Genomic DNA, 17,514 nt, shown 5'->3' with positions numbered 1-17,514 from the left:
TCGTTGTTCTGTTTCTCCAGCTTCCAGCGTCAGCCAGAAACCCACAGAGTCCACTCTCTCATACACAGCCGCCCACCTTGGTCTACTCTTCTCCATCTCTGCAGTGACATTTCTATGGGGAAAAACCCACATGCATGGGAAGATGGGCTGGGGGACCAGTTTGGGTGGGTCGCAAACACCAGGGAGAACCACGTCCGCCGCCGGTCTCTTGCCTGCTTCACATGCATTCAGTCTTCTTCATTTTCACATTAATCTGCAATTATTTCTGTCTGTCTGTACAGAAATGCAAACTTTGGAAGAAAATACATTGTGCAATATGTATTTAAATGTGCATTTCTAAACCTGTTTTCGCACAAAGATGTGTTTTCCAAGTGCACTCTGAGGCCTTATCGGAGTAGAGAAGTTTCCAAAGCATAATATTTGGCTGGTGGTTGCAGTGCTTTCCAGTCTGTGAATTAACCCAGGTTTATGTGGATCAGACCAATTCACAAATCCCTCCTGCAGCCCTGGACCGGGCTCTCCTCCTTTGCTGCGTCTTCTAGGGGCCAACACATTGCATTTTCCCAGGCATTTTCCTCTTTGTGATGGCAAAGAGACCCCGGCCGCTTTCTGTACCTACAGCGAAAGCGCCACCTGTTCTTTCCCCCCGGCTAAGATAATGAGTTTTCCTGTGGCCTCCCTGGCCCTTTTAGGTCACGGAGACCATCAACATATTTCCAGGAAACGAATCCGAGCAAACTCCCCGCCTGTTTTTATTGCTTTAGCAGGCAAGTGTAGCTCTGTGGCCAAGTTCCCTGTTGGCAACCGGAGTTATGCTTCTGCGGCAGCAGTGGGAACACGGCCTCTGATGGATCTGGCTTCAGCATCGAATGTACGCTGCAGAAATATAAGTGCATTTGGTTTACTTTACAGTGAACAAGGCCGTTAGACGTCACACCTCAAAGATAATCAATCTATTGAGAATGGAACGTGAGCTTCTCCAAGGAGCTGGGGGGGCAGCCTCTGTGCGCGTGCAAAATGCAGACATTTGTAATGCCAGTGAGTATTTGGGCAAACCTGATTGGAGCAAAAACGAGTCAGATTGGAGGAGTGCGGTTATTACCCCTCTGTAATTGTCCATGCCGGGTAGCTCAACCATTGCTACTGCGTCCTTTCTTTTAGCACAGGCCCAGATCACTGGGTGTCTGTGGTAGATCACTGGCTCCCCCCCCCCCAAAGAAGCTCAACAAGTTTGGCTCCCCTAAAAGAAGCTCATCTTTTGCCCTGCACCCCTAAAAAACGTCGCTTTCCCCCTCCCTAAAAAAGTTCAACAACTATGACCTGAACCCCTAAAAAGGGGGTAGATCACTGCCAGTTTTTAACTCTGTGAGTAGATCGCAGTCTCTTGGGAGTTGGCAGATTTCAGCAGATCAAGATGATCAGTTACAGGTAGGTAGCCATGTTGGTCTGCCATAGTCAAAACAAAATAAAATAAAAATTTCCTTCCAGTAGTACCTTAGAGACCAACTAAGTTTGTTCTTGGTATAAGCTTTTGTTTGCATGCACACTTCTTCAGATATACTGAAACGGAAGTCACCAGACCCTTAAATATAGTGAGGGAGTGGGGAGGGGTATTATTCAGAAGGGTGGTGGGAATGGGGGATCAGCTGATAGGTGTGGAAAACCTGTTGACAGCTGCAATTGGTCTTACAGGGAAAGGCAAGGGGTGAGATGGCTAAAGATAGCTTTGTCATGTATAATGAGATAAGAATCCACAGTCTTTGTTCAGACCAGGTTTCTCCATGGTTTTAAGTTTGGTGATTAGTAGCAATTCAGCCACTTCTCTTTCCATTCTATTTCTGAAATTTCTTTGTATTAAGACAGCTACTTTGAGATCTTTTATAGAATGTCCTGGGAGATTGAAGTGTTCTCCTACTGGTTTCTCTGTCTTGTGATTCCTGATATCAGATTTATGTCCATTTATCCTTTGGCGTAGGGTTTGGCCTGTTTGTCCAATATAGAGAGCTGAAGGGCACTGTTGGCATTTGATGGCATACACAATGTTGGAAGACCCTGTAATAATTGCAGAGCAGCAGAAATCACTTGTGCGCGTGTGCACGGGCCTCCTCAGACCTGGAATGACGCTTGCACATGTGCACAAGCTATTTCTGGTGCTCTGCTGACCCGGAAGTGGGCAGGTGCAGTGCACCGGTAAGAGCAGCCGGTGGCAGCGGGTGGCAGGGGTTGCTGCGGGCCGGATAACTGAGTCCCTCGGGCCGTATTGGGGACCCCTGCATTATTGCTTTGGCAACGACACTCCTCTACTCTTCCTATCACCCTCTGAGATCACCGTTGCAGCTGCTATATATAAAAGAAGCAGTTTTGTCAACAGGGCTTCGGTGGGGAGGGAGGATAAGACTTTCTTGCACACGCGAAGGGGATTCCACTCTTGGAAGCTGATCCGTCAGTTGAAGGGTGAGAGACTTAAGCTCATCTCTTCGCCTGGCTGTGGCAGCAGGTGGGTGGAGGACGGCGGCAGAAACCAGTCTGCGGGAAGAAGAGCTGATCAGCCGATTAGGATCACGGGTGACTTAGTTGGCAGGACTCTAGAGGTGTTTTGCTGGCATTTTGCTGGAAGGTTGCAGATAGGGAGCGAGCCCTGATGGGATGACCTGGAAGAAATAATAATAATAATAATAATAATAATAATAATAATAATAATAATAATAATTATTATTATTATTATTATTATTATTATTATTATTATTATTATTATTATTATTATTATTATTATTATTTGTACCCCGCCCATCTGGCTGAGCTTTCCCAGCCACTCTGGGCAGCTTCCAACAAATATTAGGATACATTAAAATGTCACAGATTAAAAACTTTCCTAAACAGTTACAGGTGGGTAGCCGTGCTGGTCTGCCATAGTCGAAACAAAATAGAAAATTCTTTCCAGTAGCACCTTTGAGACCAACTGAGTTTGTTCTTGGTATGAGCTTTCGTGTGCATGCACACGAAAGCTCATACCAAGAACAAACTCAGTTGGTCTCTAAGGTGCTACTGGAAAGAATTTTCTATTTTGTTTCCTAAACAGGGCTGCCTTCAGATGTCTTCTGAATGTCAGGTAGTTGTTTTTCTCTTTGACATCTGGTGGGAGGGTGTTCCACAGGACAGGTGCCACTACCGAGAAGGCCCTCTGCCTGGTTCCCTGTAGCTTTGCTTCTCGCAGTGAGGGAACCGCCAGAAGGCCCTCGGCGCTGGATCTCAGTGTCCGGGCTGATTGATGGGGGTGGAGATGCTCCTTCAGGTATACAGGACCGAGGCCATTTAGGGCTTTAAAGGTCAGCACCAACACTTTGAATTGTGCTCGGAAATGTACTAGGAGCCAATGTAGATCTTTCAGGACTGGTGTTATGTGGTCCCGGCGGCTGCTCCCAGTCACCAGTCTAGCTGCCGCATTCTGGATTAATTGCAGGACCTTCGCCTTCCAGAGACAGCCTAGGAATCATTCTTCAGACTTAGGGAGGTGACAGATAACCCAAAGATTGCAACTTGCCAGAAGCAAATCCCATGCCCAGAATTCTTTGTTCATTTATTTCATTTTTAAAATTTGCACGCCTCTTAAGTGTAGGAGAAAACCACTCAAAGTGGTTTACAAAAAAAAGATAAAACAATAAAATTATCCCCAAGAAATAATAACATTATCCCTAGGAAATATTAATATTAATATTAACAACAATAATATTGTTTGTGGAAGGATGACAGGGAGGGAGCCTGCCTGACCTCTCTTGGAGGAAATCCCACAATATGGGGGCTGCCACAGAAAAGGCCCTGTCTCATTTCACTCCCGACCATGCCTCTGATGATGGTGGGACCAAGGGAAGGTGTCCAGCAGAGGATCTTAGCATCTGACCAGCAGTCTGGAAGGTGCAATCCTGCAACATCTGGAGGTCCACAGGCCCCTCATCCGTCTCCTAAGCTTTCTTCACTTTGGCAGCCCAATTTAGGACGGGGCGGGGAGTGGAGGCCTGGTGGTTGCTCCTATGTTGTAGAACACTTTGAGAATCAGGACCCTTTCCAAATCAGCCAGAGAACCGCCCGTCTCCATAGCTGACCCCGAACGCTGGTGCCTGTGTGTTTCGGGATTCAAGGACGCCTGTTTTCCGAGAGACCTTTGCTGGTCTGTTTCCTTTCTGCCCCGGAGGAAGAAACATCCAGCAGATGTTCCCCATCTCCTATCACTGATACCCGGGGGCAGGACAGTTATCCAAGCAAGAAGCAGATGTCAGGCAGGCAGGCAGGACTGTGCCGCTTTTGTGACAAGCGCACAAAGGCAGCCGCCGGTTCAGAAGGACATCCCAGCTGAAATCGGTTCGGCCGCAGTCCTTGCATTTGTGCTGCCACCATGATTCTTGCTTGTTAAACCCCCCCCCCAGTTTTTTCAAAAAATATTTTTTATTAAGTTCTCCATTATTTCAATACTGTCATACCTCTGGTTGCGAATGGGATCTGTTCTGGAGCCCCGTTCGCAACATGAGCAGCGCGCACCCTGAAGCGCCGCATCTGCTCATGTGCGCGATGCAATTCAGCGCTTCTGCGCATGCGCAAACTGCTGAACCCGGAAGTAGCCTGCTCCGGTACTTCCGGGTTCAGCGCGTTCGTAACCCGTGACGAACGCAACACGCAGCGTTCGTATCTAGAGGTATGACTGTGTACATCATAACAAAACATAATTCACAACCCCAAAATTTCCCCATTCCCCCCGGACTTCCTTCAACCTCCTTCTCTGGTTTATTTCAAAATAATATCATTTCCTGCATATTTCCTTTTTTTCACTCCTTTTTTATATTTTAACTTATATATGATATAATTTTTGCTAATTTCCCCCAGTTTGGACTGGGCGTCACAAAATGTTTTATCACCTTTGAGACAAAGAGAATTCCGCACAAACGTAGCCCCAATCTGCAGTCAGAATGGCGGAATCTCAGAACACAAAGCCAGCAAGCTTTGCAAAACTCTCCCTCTCCTTTGCCTGATGTTTGCAACGTAGGTCCAGTTGCGGACAACTCTGGGATTGCGGCGCTCATCTCGCGTTACTGGCCGAGGGAGCCGGTGTACAGCTTCCGGGTCATGTGGCCAGCATGATTAAGCCGCTTCTGGCGAACCAGAGCAGCGCACGGAAACGCCGTTTACCTTCCCGCCGGAGCGGCCCCTATTTATCTACTTGCACTTTGATGTGCTTTCGAACTGCTAGGTGGGCAGGAGCTGGGACCGAACAATGGGAGCTCACCCCGTCGTGGGGATTCGAACCGCCGACCTTCTGATCGGCAAGCCCTAGGCTCTGTGGTTTAGTAGACCCAATTTGAGTCTTGGATGCATCAACAGATGCATAGTGTCCAGGTCAAGGGAAGTAATAGTCCAACTCTCTTCTGCCCCGGTCAGACCACACCTGGAATACTGTGTCCAATTTTGGGCACCACAATTGAAGAAGGATGTTGGCAAGCTGGAAGGTGTGCAGAGGAGGGGCGACCAGGATGATCAAGGGTCTGGAAACCAGGCCTGATGAGGAACGGCTGAAGGAGCTGGGGATGTTTAGCCTGGAGAAGAGAAGATTGAGAGGAGATATGAGACCCATCTTCAAATATCTCAAGGGCTCCTACATGGAAGATGGAGCCAGCTTGTTTTCTCCTGCTCTGGAGGGTAGGACTCGAACCAGTGGCTTCACGTGACAAGAAAGGAGATTCCGACTCAATATCAGGAAAATCTTTCCGACAATAAGAGCCATTGGATGGTGGAACGGACTCCCTCGGGAGGTAGTTGACTCTCCTTCCTTGGAGGTTTTTAAGCAGAGGTTGGATGGCCATCTGTCAGGGATGATCTAGCTGAGATTCCTGCGTTACAGGGGGTTGGACTACATGACCCTTGGGGGTCCCTTCCAGCTCTACAATTCTGTATCCTACGGGCACCAGTGACCTACATGCCCTGAATAACGAACCCGGGGATTGAGCCTTCTATTAGTGGTTTTCTTGCCTTGGGAAGAAAGACTGAAAGAGGATTGCAATCGTCGAGTTATTTTTATCCCGTTCTGGTTAATTTGTAAGGCTCCCCCCTGCCCCCCCCCGCCCCCATTACAATTGCCTGTTTTTATCATGCAAGGAACGTGAAATGCCAAGCGCTCTGCTGAAATGTGTGAATGGCACCTGTGGGCGGAAACAGCCTGCATATGGCGCTTGTTCTCTTCTGACACAGACCCCGGGAGGAAGTGGGAGACCGTTTGCCAGGCTTGGTGAATGGCAGCGTGGCATCGCTTGGGGGAGGGCGGGACCTTGCGACCGAGACAAAAAGCTGCGCAGCTGGCCTTTGCAAGGAGAAGACCGGAGCCCAAAGGGCATCTCGTCCCCTGCCGGAGATTCTGCGCTAGGAACAAAAAGCACCCAGGAAGGCTGCTGCAGCAGGCCCGCCACCAGCAGGAGGATTTGTGGAATGAAAGAAAGGGCACTCACAAAGAACAACACCCCCCCCCCCCAGCCGCATGGAGAAATAATTTTTATTTTATTTTTCGAAATAATTTTTACTCGGTTTTCCAAGTGTTGAATTGCAACAATACCAAATACATACAGTCATACCTCATGTTACGTTTGCTCCATGATACGTTTTTTTCAGGTTGCATCCATGGAAAGGGTTACTTCCGGGTTTCGCCGCTCGCGCATGTGCAGTAGTGCTAAATCGCACATGCACACAAGCGCCAAATCGCACTGCGCACCTGCGCAGATACGGCACTTCATGTTGCGGGCTTTTCACGTTGTGAACGGGCCTCCGGAACGGATCCTGTTCGCAAGCAGGGGTACCACTGTATCCATAGTTAGAGATTTCTCTGAATCTCCAGACTTCCCACCCTCCCCATCATGGGTCCTATTATCAACCTTTTCAACTGCATATCATTTCATAATCTATTTTTAAACATCTCTCCATACTGTCTATGATATTTGCTACGTTACAAGTGTTGTTAAAATCCTGGTGTTTTCATCTGCTTAAAGTGGTCTGCTAGGTAAATTATAAATTCCCCCTATTCTTTTTTGAAGTTTTGGTTTTCTCGGTTCCTGAGCTTTCCGGTCAGTTTTGCCATTTCGGCGTACTCCAACCGCTTGGTTTGCCATTCCTCTCTGTTACGGACTCTTCCTTTTTTCCATCTCTGGGCTAGTGGCATCCGTGCAGCTGTTGTGGCATACATAAAAAGTCTTTTCAGCCACATTGAAAAGGAGCACAGCAAAAACCCTGCACCTCACGTGTGAGAATTCCCCCAAAATTTGTCTTTCTCCGTTTTCGAGCGCAGTTTCTCTTCTGATTAATTGAAGGAGAACAGTTTGGCAAAAAGCCACTTCACTCAACATCTCAGATCAGGCCTTGGGAGGAGGAGTGTGTCATGTTCGGTCCCTCTCACTTTCTCATTTTTCCAACTTCAATTTCAGTTTGTGATCCCCCACCCCCCACCCCAACAACCCCGCCACCGTCCCAAAAAACTCAGGAAAATCCATCAGCATTTTTGTGCAAATCTATCCTGATAGACACATTTTTGTATGTGTTTTTTTCCAAGTAGTCACATTTTCTGCAAGCAATTTCCTCTATTGCAATGGATTTCTGCATGTTATTTCCATTAACATTTATATGCACGCTTTATCCAAGTACTGTATTTTTCGCTCCATAAGACGCACTTTTTTCCTCCTAAAAAGTAAGGGGAAATGTCGGTCCCTGGAGCCAAATTGCCTAGGGGCCAAAAGCAGATTGTGCTCTCTTTTTTTACAAAGGGAGAAGGGTGTGTTGAAAGGAAGCCGCTGAACAGCTGTTCAGCAAGTGATCAGGAGAGAGATAAGGCTCCCTTTCCAGCCCCACCCCCTTGTCCAGGCCTCCATTGTTGAATGCAGAGGGAGGCTGTTTGTTTCCCCAGCGACATGGGACTGGCTGATTAGATTATCTGTCTGGAAACTGTAGAAATGGCTGTAGGACTAGAAGCTGCAGAACTGTGAGTTGAACCCCATAAAAACGGGGCTTTTCCTCTTTGAAAAAGAAGCTGCACCACTTTCAGCTGATCCTCAAAAAAGCAGGGCTTTCCCCACTTCCTCCTCTAAAAACTAGGTGCATCTTATGTTCAGGTGCGTCTTATGGAGCAAAAAATACAGTATATGCATTTTTGTACACACTGCCTGGCAGAATTACAAAATTCAGAGAAGTGTGAATTTTGCATGGTGGCTGTGTTTCGGTTGCCGTATTTATTTGTTCATTCATTTATTGCATTTATACCCCACCATTTTCTCCAAGGAGCTCCAGGTGGCATGATGCATAGTTCTCCTCATGTCATTCTACCTCATGTGATGTAGACCAGGCTGAGAGAGACACACTAGCTAGTCCACAAATTCATTCAGTGAGCTTCATGGTCAAATGGGGGATTTGAACCCAAGTTTCTCCCAGGTCCTCATTCGACGCTCTAACCACGACACCAACACTGGCTCTATTGTTTCAGAAAGTGCAAATTCAGTAACATCACCTTTAAATGCAAAATATCTAACACCAGGTCCCTGAGTCTGGCTTCAAATCCTGCCCCATTCCGAGTTACAAGCATAAATATCCTCTGTACTGCAGGCAGGGCCGTCTTAAGCACATCTGGCGCCATGGTGCAAAGATCCCTCTGGTGCCCCCCCCCCCCCGTTTCCCAGAATTGTCGACCTTTTACCAAGCCTCTGCGGTGATCACTTTCCCCACACAGAGGCTTGGGAAGAAAGCTGCATGCTTGCCAGCCATATGGTTGATGGGGTGCAGCTGGCAGGCGTGCAGGGAAAGGGGAGGCCGCCGCAAAAGCCGCACAGCTCCCCCACTCGCTGGGGCGCCCCTGAGAGGCCAGCACCCTGGCACAACGCGTCACTAAGCTCTATGGGAAAGATGGCTCTGATCGCAGGGGGTTGGAGTAGATGTACCTTGGGGGTCTCCCTTCCAAGTTTATACTTCTATGATTCTATGATATCCCTGTTTGTAAAATGCGGGCAGCTATACCATGCCGGCATGCAGGTGCACTGTGGGTTAAACCACAGAGCCTAGGGCTTGCCGATCAGAAGGTCAGCAGTTCGAATCCCCACAATGACAGGGTGAGCTCCCGTTGCTCGGTCCCAGCTCCTGCCCACCTAGCAGTTCGAAAGCATGTCAAAGTGCAAGTAGATAAATAGGTACCACTCTGGCGGGAAGGTAAACGGCATTTCCATGCACTGCTCTGGTTCGCCAGAAGCGGCTTAGTCATGCTGGCCACATGACCCAGAAGCTGTACACCGGCTCCCTCGGCCAGTAACGTGAGATGAGTGCCGCAACCCCAGAGTCGTCCGCGACTGGACCTAATGGTCAGGGGCCCCTTAGCTTTACCTATACCATGCCAGATATCAACAGGAGGGTGGAAGGGGAGCTGCTGGCTAGGGACTTTGACCCCCCCCCCCCAAAAAAAGAAGAGGTATAGAGGGACTTTGTTATGCTCCGGAAAAGTCCCATGTTTATCTTTCCAGTCTGGCATGGAGAGTTTGAACGGTGTTTGAAACCAGAGCTCTCTGCAGCATAAGAAAACTCCGCGATTTCCCACCCCACCGAAGCAAAACACACGCAAAAAATCCCTGGTTTTTGCTATGCAAAGGAAATACAGAAGCTTCCTTTGCTACAGATAAGGAAGCTGAAGGCTGCTTTCTCTAGTGAAAGAGCGTGAGAGTGAACTCTGAAATAAGCTTATAGTTCCAGCAGAGCCTTTCCCTTTCAGCCGCCTGTCATTGCGTCTGATTTCACCGGAGAGGCAGGGCTGGCCTTCAAAATTTGGGAGGGTGGGGGCCATGGGATCGGCTACAGTTCATTGCCAGGCCCTTTCGCCACAAAGAGGCAGTGAGTGTACAAGTTTAGGGTCCTCCGATTGTCTGATTCATTCATTTATTCAATTGATATACAGCGGTCCCTTGGTTCTCAAACTTAATCCTTTCTGGAAGTCCAAAGCGTTCCAAAACCAAGGCACGCTTTCCCATAGAAATGAATGCAAAATGGATTAATCCGTTCCAGACTTTTAAAAACAACCCCTAAAACAGCAATTCAACATGAATTTTACTATCCAACGAGACCATTGATCCATAAAATGAAAGCAGTAATCAATGTACCGTACTATAAAATAAATAAGACAGTATTGTAGATGATGAAAAATAAAATTAATTTTTTTCCTTACTTGCTCTGATGATAGTCATTGTTAGGATTTATTTCCACAGTCACACAGTCAATCAATCAGTAGCTGAACTGGGTTCCACACAGTCACAAAAACAAATTAACCGAAAAAGCCTCAAAAACAAAAACACAAAATAATTAGCAAAACCAAAAGCCCCAAATACAGTGGTACCTTTGTTCTCCAACTTAATCCGTTCCGGAAGTCCCTTTGACTTCCAAAATGTTCGAAAGCCGAGGCGTGGCTTCTGATTTTTGCAGGCGCCCTGGAAACAATAGCCGACAGCCACATTGGACGGTCGGCTTCCGGAAAAAATTGAAAACCAGAACACTTACTTTGTTTTCGGGTTTGGGAACCAAGGCATTTGAGAACCAAGGTGTTTGAGAAACAAGGTATACCACAGTACCTCCCTTTGTCAAAAGACCACAGGGCTGTTTGCAACACAGAACGCAAATACCAATACTGATAGGTAATACCAACACACAAATGTCAATACATAGATAGCTGTGCAGGGTAAAAACCAAAACAGTTGTACGAATACAATTACGATAAGTGTGTTGTTGTTGTTGTTGTTGTTGTTGTTGTTGTTGTTGTTGAGTCGTTCAGTCGTGTCTGACTCTTCGTGACCCCATGGACCAGAGCACGCCAGGCACGCCTATCTTTCACTGCCTCCCGCAGTTTGGCCAAACTCATGCCAGTCGCTTCGAGAACACTGTCCAACCATCTCATCCTCTGTCGTCCCCTTCTCCTTGTGCCCTCCATCTTTCCCAACATCAGGGTCTTTCTAGGGAGTCTTCTCTTCTCATGAGGTGGCCAAAGTACTGGAGCCTCAGCTTCAGGAACTGTCCTTCTAGTGAGCACTCAGGGCTGATTTCTTTAAGGATGGAGAGGTTTGATCTTCTTGCAGTCCATGGGACTCTCAAGAGTCTCCTCCAGCACCATCATTCAAAAGCATCAATTCTTCGGCAATCAGCCTTCTTGATGGCCCAGCTCTCACTTCCATACTTCACTACTGGCAAGATCATAGCTTTAACTATACGGACCTTTGTCGGCAAGGTGATGTCTCTGCTTTTTAAGATTCTGCCTAGGTTTGTCATTGCTTTTCTCCCAAGAAGCAGGCGTCTTCTAATTTCGTGACTGCTGTCACCCTCTGCAGTGATCATGGAGCCCAAGAAAGTGAAATCTCTCACTGCCTCCATTTCTTCCCCTTCTATTTGCCAGGAGGTGATGGGACCAGTGGCCATGATCTTAGTTTTTTTGATGTTGAGCTTCGGACCATATTTTGCGCTCTCCTCTTTCACCCTCATTAAAAGGTTCTTTAATTTCTCCTCACTTTCTGCCATCAAGGTTTTGTCATCAGCATATCTGAGGTTGTTGATATTTCTTTCGGGGGTGGGGGGGGTGGGATACAGATTTTTATAACCACAGAGAAAATCGGAAACGGGGAAAATACGGAAAACAGTGCACGGGTACAACATCTTCCTTCCTCCCAAAGGTAGCTTTAGTTTATGTCTTTATTTCAAAGCATTTGTACACTGATTGATTGTCAGAAGAGAGACCTAAGAGTGGTTTGCAAAAAGATAAAAACCATAAATTGGGGGGGGGGTGTTTCCAGTGCCTTAAAACATACAATAAGTTAAAATATTAGAACAGATTAAAATTCACACCAACTTTCTAAGCTTTCTGGGGTAGGCTTGTCTAAACCAGAATTGTCTTTAGCAGTTTTTATGTTGACCTGTGGAAAGGGTTTATATCTGTGTAATAATCCATGAATAATATATTGTGACCTGTATGTCACTCATCATGGGGTCGGCCTTTTTCGTTTTATGGTGTTCCCTTTGCAATCTGCCTGTGCAACGTCTCTGATGAAAACCAGGGAGAGAGCTGGGCTTGCAAAGGGAGGGAGGGGTGCAAAAAGCGAGGCCAGGGTGCTCTGCTGTGTCCGATTCCTGCACCGTCGCCCCCAAAGCCTGCAATTTCGTGGCACATTCCTCCTCCTCCTCCTCCTGGGCCTCATTCCTGCCGCTTGCCAGGAATAACTTGGCACCAGGGCTTCCCATTCATGGAGGAGTTGACTGTCACCCTTGCTGTGCTCAGAGCTTTCTTCTGCAATAGCCGTTCCACATTGGTGGGGGGGGGGGAAACAATCTTTCAGCATCTGCACTTTGGAACTCCCTGCCGATGGATACCAGGCAGGCAACTTTGCTGCACTGTTTGCGGCGGCTGCTAAAAACATTTCTGTCTGGCCATGCCTGCTCAGATGTGCAGAATGCTGGTGTGTGTTTTCACCTGCTTCCTAGCCTGTTGTTGTTGTTCAGTCGTTCAGTCGTGTCCGACTCTTCGTGACCCCATGGACCAGAGCACGCCAGGCACGCCTATCCTTCACTGCCTCTCGCAGTTTGGCCAAACTCATGTTAGTAGCTTCGAGAATACTGTCCAACCATCTCATCCTTTGTCGTCCCCTTCTCCTTGTGCCCTCCATCTTTCCCAACATCAGGGTCTTTTCCAGGGAGTCTTCTCTTCTCATGAGGTGGCCAAAGTACTGGAGCCTCAACTTCAGGATCTGTCCTTCTAGTGAGCACTCAGGGCTGGTTTCTTTGAGAATGGATAGGTTTGATCTTCTTGCAGTCCATGGGACTCTCAAGAGTCTCCTCCAGCACCATAATTCAAAAGCATCAATTCTTCGGCGATCAGCCTTCTTGATGGTCCAGCTCTCACTTCCGTACATTACTACTGGGAAAACCATAGCTTTAACTATACGGACCTATGTTGGCAAGGTGATGTCTTTGCTTTTTAAGATGCTGTCTAGGTTTGTCATTGCTTTTCTCCCAAGAAGCAGGCGTCTTCTAATTTCTTGACTGCTGTCACCATCTGCAGTGATCATGGAACCCAAGAAAGTGAAATCTCTCACTGCCTCCATTTCTTCCCCTGCTATTTGCCAGGAGGTGATGGGACCAGTGGCCATGATCTTAGTTTTTTTGATGTTGAGCTTCAGACCATATTTTGCGCTTTCCTCTTTCACCCTCATTAAAAGGTTCTTCAATTCCTCCTCACTTTCTGCCATCAAGGTTGTATCATCAGCATATCTGAGGTTGTTGATATTTTTTCCGGCAATCTTAATTCCGGTTTGGGATTCATCCAGCCCAGCCTTTCGCATGATGAATTCTGCATATAAGTTAAATAAGCAGGGAGACAATATACAGCCTTGTCGTACTCCTTTCCCAATTTTGTACCAATCAGTTATTCCATATCCAGTTCTAACTGTAGCTTCTTGTCCCAAATAGAGATTTCTCAGGAGACAGATGAGGTGATCCGGAACTCCCATTTCTTTAAGAACTTTCCATAGTTTGCTGTGGTCGACACAGTCAAATGCTTTTGCGTAGTCAATGAAGCAGAAGTAGATGTTTTTCTGGAACTCTCTAGCTTCTTTCTTCTCTCTAGCTTCTTCCTAGCCTAGCGCTCATTTTAATTACAGTGGTACGTTGGTTCTCAGACGCCTTGGTACATGTGGTCACTTGTGACGCAGATCAGGGAGATGCCTGTACTGTACTTAGTTTGTTTTTATTTCACAAATTTGTGCACCGCTTGGCTGTAGAAAGGCCACACAGGCCAGAAGGATGAAACACCGAAATCCAGAAAGAAAATCGCAGCCATACGGTCAAAGCATACAAAAAGTTCAAATACCCAAAGAGATTGAAACCTCACACCAGCTTTCTAAGCTTGCCTAAGCAAGAATGCTTTTAGCAGGCAACAAAAGGAGAACAGCGAAAGGGCCTGCTGGGTATATCAAGAGGCAGGGAGTTCCAAAGTGCCACACTGAACGATTGAGTTCTTACAAATGCAGAACGGGGATCTGTTGGCGCCTGTAGCAATGCCAGTCTGGCTGATTGAAGCGGCAAAGTGGGCACTTGTGCTTCTGTTGCGACCCACCAGTTGAAGACCAGTGGATGGAGGACTGCCCTCTGGATGGCCACCCTGTCTGACAAACCTCTGAAATTTGAGAGACGAAGCTGTGGTCCTCCAGAGGTTCTTGGGCACCTTAAACCCCAGCCCCCTTGGCCATTGGGAACGCAGTCTCGTGGTGGTGGTGAGTCAGAGCCCATTGATATATTGATATAAATTTAATAAATAATAATAATATTGCTCCAAGGGCTCAGGTTCCTCCTCAAGTCTTGAAAAGAGCCTAACTCTGGCCTGTTCATCTTATCCCTCTCTCTTTTTACGCACGGAAGCCTGGCAGAGCCCTGGAGTTGGCATCGCTCAGGCGCCATCGCAGGACTCTGAGACGAGCCTTGGTGCGTGTTCACGCGCGTGCAATTCCTCGGCAAAGGGGCGTCCAAGTTTTGCCTTGTCTTCTGGCTGCGTGCCACGAACACGACTCCTGCACGTCACATGTGGGCTCGCGACTGCCTTCCTTTGGCCGGCCAGCTGGCGTCGTGTGGGGCAGGTTTGTGGCCACGCAGGGCTCGGGTTTTGCCTAAAACGGCTGCAGGCCGCAGCACAGGAACACTGTGCTCTGTTTGTCCACCTCTTCTAATCCCCAAGGCATGTAAACAGTATGGGCACCCCTCCCCTCTCTCTCCCTCCCTCCCCCCCCGGTCACCTCTTTAATTTTCCCAGCAAAGGAAGGATGGATTTTAAAACAACAGCAACAAAAATGAAATTTGGAACCCAGAGAGAGTTCCTCACCAAATAAGGCACTAGCTTGGATGTCGGGATCAACATGGGACACACATCTGGCTGGCTTAGACTTAGAGGATTTTGCCTGCTCTGTAAAAGACTCTTGCTCTCTCGTGAACGAGTTGGGGGGGGGTTCCTTTCCCGGCCACCTCCCCAACTTCTGCAGAGGGGAAATCTCTATTTCCAGAAGAGTCCTGTCTTCTGCATGTGTGCAGGCGGTCATTTTTAGCAGAGAAGAACCCAAAGAAAATGCTTTGGGGGCTCTTCGCTTTCAGAAATATTTTCTTAATGGGAAATTGTGGCAATGACCAAGTAGAGGCTCCTGCTGGCTTTACATCATTGACAAGATAGCAGTGGACGCAAGGTATGAGAGTCGGCCGGCTCTGCCATTGGGCATGGTGTGTGTGAGCAGATTTGTGCTCATCATTTCGTTGCTCGTTGCACTGCTGTGTTTTGCGTTTGCGGCCTCCGGCGCACAACCGCCTCGGGTCCCCTTTCTCTGCCTGCTGAGAAGCTCCCTAACTTTGCTTCAACTTTAACAGTCGGCTGGGTCTGCGGCACAGAAGAGCGAGGATGGATTGCAGAGGATCGTTCCACTTTGGGGAGGGGGAGGAGACTCTACCACTTGGGTCCGGAGCAGGGACGCCGTTTGGGCTTTTGCAACTGGGCTTTTGCAACACATTTGTCTTCCTGGCAGCCTTCCTTTTTTTTTCCCCCGAAGAGACAGTGTAGAGAAGTTAATTATTTTTTGCCTCTGCAGCAAAGCTAGCAGGAGCCTCACTGCAGTCTGCAGGTCCTGCCAGCCTCGACTGCAGGAGGGCAGGTGCCCATAGCCTATGCCAGAGAGGGTCTGGGATATACTGCACACCCACTGCTCCATGGTAAGCCATCGACACACCCCCCCCAATCCATCCCTCTCTGTCGGCGGGGGCAGGGGATGTATATAACCTTCTTCGTTCCAGCTTTCGCTTTTTAATTTCTCGCTTGGTTTTTTTGGGGGGGAAATGCCCTCTCTGCTCACTACGACACCAGCCAGCTGTGGAGGGATGCTGTAAAAAACAACCCAGATGGATTTCTTTGATGGGGGCGGTGGGGTTTCTAAGAAAAAGGAGAGTGAAAGAATTTGGGAGGGGGGGAAAGGGAAGCTGGAGAGAAAGCTGTCAGGGAAAGATTGGACTAATGCATTTGTTTTTACAGCTGAGCCAAGCGGACAGTTAGCTGGGATAGAAATTGTTCTGTCTCCCTCTCTCCCCCTTTTTCGCATCCTCAGTGTGTTGCCTTGGAACGAATTTTGCAATCTGGATTATATTGCTGCATGTTTTGGAGGCAAGAGCCAAATGGGGACTGAGAGGGTGGGGCATGCTGGGTTTTTAAAAATCAATTTTGATGGAAATCTGTTGTGCTTCCTGTCCCTCCATTCCCCGTCCATTCCTGAACTTTTCTTGTTAGTTTAAAAGCAATCATACCCATCCTTCGCACCTACGGTGGGGATTTCCATTAATGACTTTGGTCTTGGAAACATAAGCTCTGTGCTCAAATCCTGTGACAGAAACCAGTGTGGCTTCGCTTCCCGGTGAATGTGCTTTGGGAGCGCAGCCTAAAAACTGCTGGGGACGTAGCGAGAGAGCTGAATGCAGGAGCTGTGAGCCAAGAAGTCCCTGGCCGAAGTCTCCTTCCAGCCAGACGTCCGCCAAATAGCATTTGCCCGGCCGCAAGCATTAAGTAATAACCCCATATATTCAGGAGACGTCTGCAACTGAAGATGGTACATTCAAACAACTATCTGACTTTTAGAAGACATCTGAAGGCAGCCCTGTTTAGGGAAGTTTTTTAAGTCTGGTGTTTTATTGCATTTTTAATATTTTGTTGGCAGCCGCCCAGAGTGGCTGGGGAAAGCTAGCCAGATGGGTGGGGTATAAATAATAAATTGTTGTTGTTGTTGTTGTTGTTGTTATTATTATTATTATTATTATTATTATTATTATTATTATTATTATCTATATCAGTCTCACATGCATCGTCTCAGTGCAGGCCTGAAGTGGCAGAGAGAAAAAGAGGGGCGGATATTGGCCATCAGAAGAGCTGGTTGTGTCGACCTTGTAAATAAGACCATAGAAATTACTAGCCTGCAGATATTTTTACTACCCAGCTGCAGGGCTGGCAGAGGAGCAACAGTGCCCTTCCTCCTGCGGCATCTGTCCTGCATTTCTTGGTTGGTTGCCGAAGAGCTGGGGGTGGGCTTTCTTCCCCTGGCATCTGCTTGCTTCCTATGACTGCCAGTGACGTGCGGTCAGTGGACTAAGGGGACTAGGCTACAGTGGATGCTTGGGTTGCGAATGTGATCCGTGCGGGAGGCACGTTTGCAACCCGCAGTGCTGTGTCTGCGCACACGTGGGTCGCGATTTGGTCTTCTGCGCATGCGCAAAGTTCAATTTAGTGCCTCTACGCATGCACAAGCGCCGAAACCCGGAAGTAACCCCTTCTGGAATTTCCGGGTTCGGTGCGACCGTAACCCGAAAACACGCAACCTGCAGCGAGCGCAACCTGAGGTATGACTGTAGTTCCCTAAATGTTCCTGGTTAATTAGAGTACGGTGGACGCTCGGGTTGCGAACGCGA

General features: G+C 47.9%; 1 protein-coding gene across 1 annotated transcript in view; it reads left to right on the top strand.

Moving 5' to 3' along the window:
• The window catches only part of RADIL (Rap associating with DIL domain), a 50,902-nt gene that overhangs the window by 1,449 nt on the left and 31,939 nt on the right, over positions 1-17,514 (top strand). The window lies entirely within an intron of this gene.

Source organism: Lacerta agilis, chromosome 13 (assembly GCF_009819535.1).
Source record: "Lacerta agilis isolate rLacAgi1 chromosome 13, rLacAgi1.pri, whole genome shotgun sequence".
NCBI classification, from domain to species: Eukaryota; Metazoa; Chordata; class Lepidosauria; order Squamata; family Lacertidae; genus Lacerta; species Lacerta agilis.
Note: the sequence above shows the minus strand (reverse complement) of the source record. Positions and strands in the feature narration are given on the sequence as shown.